Here is a 6,956-nt window from a genome sequence, read left to right as displayed (position 1 = left end):
ATTGGACTGTTATTGGACATTTCTACACTGGGCTCTCTCTCATTGCTCGCCGCATCTCCTTGTTCTGTCTCAGCCACCTTTATTTCTTCTTCCATACTGTTGCCGTCAGCCTGGACCGCTTCGGTTAGGTTTGCACCTGTAAATTGAACATTGAAAAGCACAATTATTGTTTAGTAATAATCACTTCCTGCGTAAATCAAACTATTTAATATTGTTTATATAACTTGATGCATGCGTGATACAGAACTTCAGTATTGCATAATAGATAATCAATTGAACATGGCCATTTTTCAAGCAAAAATGCAAAACGTGACGTTTCCAGGTTCTAAAACGGGAGCATTTGCTTCTTTTCTTGACCTTACTTGGGCTGTTACTCTTACTAAAAGAGACATTTGATGATGGCACATTGTGCTCTAGGATATTGTAATGGCTATTTTTCAGTTTTATAGACTGAAGGATGAGTACAATAATAAAGAAAATAAATGAATCAGCTGATTAAACAAGTGAAAAGAATTTTTTTTTTAGTTTGAGCAGATTTTGAATAATAACCAGAAACTTCTATGATATTACAAGATAGATATTGTTATAATAGGAGACATTTTATAAAGGTGCAAGATCCGATATTGGGAGCATTTCGATTTCCTCTAAACGGCTCTCAACATGTTGAGGTTAGATCCGAGTGCTCACAGCAAACAACGCTAACAGTGCAAACAACGGCGAACATTCTGACAGTGTTTACGTGAGGGGATTAACATGTGGGCGGGCATTACACCCCTGTGACGATGATGTCAGTCAAGACGGCATTATCAGCTGTAACCGACGTGAGCTAACCAGTGGGGCACACTCACATGCAAACATTAAATTGAATGTCTACATTTGAGATATGATGCAGTTTGCTATTTTTGAACTATGACACCTGGATAAAATGTAATACAGACCCTTTTTAACAATGTAAAAAGACGAGCCCTAAAACCCCGAAAGGAGTTAGCATTTTTGCACTTCCAGTTCCTGTAAAGTTTGTTTGCACATCCTTTCTATATTAAAATACACTTGCCACTTTTAGAATATACTTGTTTTAATGTACTGTTATCTGTTTACCATATTTTATTGCAAATTATAATTACGTCTTGATTATTGCACTGTGTTTATTGTTATTCATCAGTCACCAAGAAAAAAATCCATGTATGTGAAACGTACTTGGCAATAAACGGTTCTGATTATGATTATTGCCGAACATTAGCTTTTTACTTCTTAAGACTGTATTCACGTTTCAGAAAGCATAAAAGTGGTGTTAAAACAAAATGTGTAAGTAGTATCATAAATGTTTGTTTTACCCTGCGCTTATTTTCTGCAATAACCGAAACCAAAGGAAAAATCCCATTGGCTTTTTGTTGAAGGTTTAAGTGCGATGCTAACTTCCGGGTTGGCCTACCAAAACACGTCATCCCTGCAGCACTCTAAACTATGGGATGAAATTGGACGTTACTAGTTTACGTAAGAACACGTCATATATTTCTTAATTTACAAGAAGAAACGGTGACTTTACATATATATTTTTAAATACGAAGAATTCAGAATTTTGTTAAATAAAAATAAATAAATAATGCATTATTAAATCGATACACAATATTACCTTGATGTACAAGGGTTAAACGAGATTTTTAATTTAATCTTGACTTTGAAAACGTCCCCCATTTTACCCTAAAATAACATTATTACTCTTCTACTAACAAAGTCCAATCAACAAACAATTTAACGTTACTCTACAGAATAAACATGCATATTTTTATTATTATTTGGAAAGCAATAAATACATGTTTAGATATACTATTTAAAGGATGGGTTTAGCACGGCTTTGTCTATTTCCTGGAGTATAATCTAGCAAAGGCGGGAAGGCGTACCGATAATAAACGCTATTAATAATATGAACGTGATAATAATGTTGTGTTCCTAGGCTGCATGTTTACAGATTGCAAAATATGCACATTTGCAAAAACTTAAATAGGCCCAAACATTCTAAACTGTAGCTGAAGCGTAATGCATTTGGTGAAATTTAAGGTTGTAGACATTCGCTATGACGATGGACCAGATTGTTTTCCAGGTAATAGTCAGCTTCAGAATTGACGGCGATGGAAAGAGTCGCTAGCGGCATGAAACAGATACAATTATGCAATAAACATAGTGCATACATCACCTCAAATAAATGCTCTGTAAGAGTTTAGCTTAATTCTTCATAAACTACCGATTCGTCAGACAGCAGATGAAGTGAAAGTACCAACTACGCGCTTATTGTTGATGTGACGGTGGTTTGAATTTGCGACCACTTCCAGTCGTCCGTGCCGTTTAGGAGGCTCTGAAGGAAACTGCAGCGCAGAGCTTTAGTTCCGCCTCCGCGTCCCTGCTGACCATAGCCTTGTCACTGCCAGGCAGGCGGGCTCTCATCAACACGCCCCTCGACAGCAACAGCCTGTGTATTCCAATACTCACACTACCATACTATTTAGTATGCCATAAAAAGATTTAGTATGTCCCAATACATAGCATGTCAAATGCAGTATGCCAAAAATACCAGGATATCCTACTGTATACAGTCACATTTTTGCAGTATGCAAGCCAGCTATTGTGACCAGTATTCTGACTATTCTGACCCCATAGAGCAGAGGTCTTCAACAGGGGGTCCGCGGAGGTACTGCAGGGGGTCCGCGAAATTGTTGGTTGATTAGACAATTAAAAATTAAAAATAAATAAAAAATTCTCTAAACATGAATCTGTCCATTATTGTAATAGTTCAGTATTGTCTGCAATATAACAGGTATGTTTATGCATGGCAGTGGCACTAATAGGCCATCACTCATTTTTCGTTTCCACATTTATGTTTAAAATGAAAAGATCAATTGGAATAGCTTGTATGCATGATTATCATGCAACTGACAGACAATGTTGATATTGGCATTGGTATCAGTTGACAAGGTATGTTTATAAATGGCAGTGGCACGGTCACCCTCCTCACTGTACCTTGTACATGTTTAAAATAAAAACATGAATATATGAACCTGTGTATTATTTGAATAGCTTAGTATTGAATGCACAATAAAGAGGTATACACGGTACTAGGCCCATTTAATATAAAACACAATTTTATACAATATATATAGTTGGGGGTCCCTGCTCCATCTCTCTATTAGTTTGGGGGTCCTTGGCCTGAAAAACGTTGAAGAACCCTGCCATAGAGGATATATGAGCAAGAGGGTCAAAGTTCAAGGTTCAATGTTATGACAAAGTAGTATGTCCCAGTTGAATGCATACTGCATGCAACAGTTCTTACACTGTAAGGGAAGCTGCAGTATGTGCTAAAAGTAAAGAGTATGCGATTTGGAACGCAGCAAGCGGAAACAGAGGAAGTTGAAACGTGTCTCCAAACTTGTACTTCAAACAAATCGGTTTAAATTAATAATGCTATGCCGAAGAGTTGCTGTGTTGCTGATTGCACCAAAAATACATCTAAAAACCCTGATCTCACTGAAACACTGAAATTGCTAAATGATGCTGGTGACAGTTACGTGACTTCTGATGGATAGCTAACGTTAGCTTGAGTGGGAGACTGCTGCAGTATAGTCATTGCCTGAGTCCAGAGTCCACCAAGTTCAAGTTGACTGATTCAGTCATATAGTATAGCAGCATCAGACTCTCCTCTCCAACTATATATCGGCCTGCATTTCAAACAGTTGACTATTAACAGGTTGGACATTTACAGATAAAACTTAACCTAAATCAATCATAGTTGTCTGGATCAGTAATATCCTGCCACTGTGTTGGACAGGGGAAACCTGAAGGGGCATGACAGCATTAACCTAAATTTATTAAGGTATAGCGAATGCTCAGGTTCAGACAAGGTCGCAAAATTATTAACCAGGACTCACTGGCCGAATAAATATTGTATCTCAATGGTTAAATAAAGGATAAATTAGTACCTTTGATTTTTGTTTTTACATGCTTCATTTTAGTCGGATACTCAAAATGTAGTCTATTTGTAGTATACTAGATATTTAAACTTACTATGTATGTGTTCGTGCAATTCCTCTGTGTACGATCAATCAAGTTTATCTTATCTATAATAAACATAGAGGTAAAAGAGAAGCTGATTAAAACGATGGTGGCTGACATAACAGATTTAATATATATGGTTCAAAGCGAGACAATGTAACCTTTGAAAGAAGTAATTACACATTTTTTTCTATTACAAATTAAGTTTCATTCATAAGTAATAAAATTGGTCAATTCAATACACTGCAACAGCCTTACTTGGTGTGGTATGACCAGTGGCTTCTGGTAGGTATTATTGCCAAACTTTACTGTGTAACTGACATCAAGTCAAAGTCAGCTTACTATGATTCTTCCCTACTTGAGCTACTGTTACACAACTCACGTGTTATAAGTATAAGTATAAATACCTTAAAATTGTACTCCAGCACCGAGAAAAAACATATGTACCTTCATTAAAATATGCTCAGCCAATATAGCACATGTTGGAAATTGACGTGGCTCTATGAGGGCTGATTTATAAGATGGGGTAACCTTTATTGATCCCACATAAGAAAAGTGTTGCAGCAGCAGAAACACATCGGGTATAGAATACTTACAACTACAACTGTAAAAACACTATCCTTATCCTACTATATACACCAATAGTGTAGAGAATGTGAGAATGATTGTGGAAAGCTCATCTGTCCTCCTTCAGAATCAGTGTTAGCTGAGTTTATCCCACATTATTTTAGCTGCTTCTTTTCTTTCCTGTACCTCTCTCCATAGGGGAACCGTATTGACAAAGAAAGAAAGGATATGGGGGGGGGGGGGGGGAAAAAAAGAAGGCAAATTAGAGAGGCAGATTATGTTGCACAGCGTAGTTGGATAAGGGGGTGGAGTACGAGGTAAGGGCAGATTGCTGAGGTCAGCGTCAATAAGAAGAATGCAAGAGAAGAGAAAGAAATATGCAAATTGTGTTTGTATGTGTGTGAGCAGAGGAGAGCCAGAGAGAGAGACAGGCTGTCAGTTCAAAAGAGGGAGACAGAGGCATAGAGAAAATGACAGACGTGGCCGGAGGAAAGGAAAGGAGCGTTTGAGAAAGACAACCCCTGAGAGACTGCGCACTGAACCCGCTGCCCCGTCTCAACCCTCCTCCTCCTCCTCCTCCTCCCTCCCCGTGTGCTTTGCCATGGTTACCAGACAGGGCTCCCAATGCAGCCAGTTAATGTGTTTTTCAGCGGCAGGAACGAGCTGGGTACTAATGTGTCTCAGTCTGTCTCCTGCACAATCAATGTCAACTGTCCTGGGATGCACAAACACATGGGGGGGCTGAGAGCCAGGGAACACTGAGCCACCTTGGCTGAGTGTCAGGGCAAGTCTGAAAGAGGACCACGTCACTCTCATTTATTCACATGAAAACTGCAGGCTCTGGTGCTTTGTTAAGTAGTCATAACATGTGACAAGTTATATTTGTGTTCTCTGTAGGTGCCTAATATCCCATGCTGATCATTACTACACTGATCTGAAATGTTTATCTCATAGTAAACTCCTGACTGGGTGAGGAAAAATGCCTCTTATGCTGCTTACGTACCACAAAACACCAGTGAAAAACAGCTAATCACGTTTAAAAAAAAACCTTTTCAGTATTTATTGGATTTACATGGTATTTAACAGAAACAACACAAGTTCTCCCCATTTTTTGAATTTTATTCTCATATTTTCCATTAATAAACATCCACAAATCACTCATCCATAACAAACAGGAAAGCGTAGAGCTGCAACAACCCGTTGATTAATCAATTGATCAACAGTACATTTATCGGCAACTATTTTGATATTCAATTAATCGTTTACACTTCACTATTTTCTGACATTTTATAGACCACATGATTAATGGATTAATTGAGAAAATGAGAAATGATGAGAATGCACTTTTTTCTTATCAACATATTTTATTAAATGTTAAACATCAACAGATATTTTCAGTTGCTGTGAGGAGCTTTAAAATGTCTACAAATGAATAAGCATCAAGGTGATGACACTTGGCTGTCTTAATGTGACCAACAGCTCTTGGATGTTGTAATTTTAAGTGTCTGTGAACACCTTATAAAAATTCCATGTGAATCATACATCGGGGTCATGATCCTTGGCTGTCTTTTTATTGAACCATGCAAGTGTTCAGCTCACAAAGCTAGCCAAAAGGAACTGCCCCCTCCAGAGAACCACGTCGTCTCTTCTTGGCTTTCCATGATGTCTGGAAAGGTCGGGGAATTCTCGCCAGATGAGTTCATGCAGTCGAAACTGCTCTGCAGATAGTCTTATGATTTAAAAAAAAGTACACAACTTGTAATATGTTTTCTCTCCATCTAATGACACGAAATGTTGGAGCCTCCAGATGCAACTGCATGCAACTTTGTTCCCAAGGACCTCACCTGTGACCTTTCATATCATCACAGGTTAAGGGTCTCAGGGACAATGAAGCACACCGTCATTCAGTTAGCTGTTCAATCAGCCTCGTCCGCAAGTAAAATCCGTCGCGTCTTAAGTATTTCTGTCAGCCCTGAAATTTTATAATTAAAAAAATATATTTCTGTGATGTATGTACGTATGCCGGTATGTAAATGTAGCATGTACGTTTATTAGGAATTATCCGTTATTTAAATTAAATTAGATTACATTTCGACAATAAAACTGCACATCAATACATGTTTAACTTCAGATAGATACGTAGCATCTTACAGTGTAACAACAGTAGACTCTAAAATGAGAAACAGTTTATTCTTCATATTGGGTGGTTACCGTCGTTTTTTATCGATGCCGATGCAGTCCGATGTTAAATGAAGCGCCTGGACACATCCGTACAAAATGGACTGGATCACATCCTGCAGAAATAAGAAAGATTTAGTTAGAGTACATTGTAAAACATATTAATA

Source organism: Anarrhichthys ocellatus, unplaced genomic scaffold (genome assembly GCF_004355925.1).
Source record: "Anarrhichthys ocellatus isolate YVR2014 unplaced genomic scaffold, GSC_Weel_1.0 scaffold35, whole genome shotgun sequence".
NCBI lineage: Eukaryota > Metazoa > Chordata > Actinopteri > Perciformes > Anarhichadidae > Anarrhichthys > Anarrhichthys ocellatus.
The sequence above is the reverse complement of the archived record's forward strand: the minus strand, read 5'-3'. Positions refer to the sequence as shown.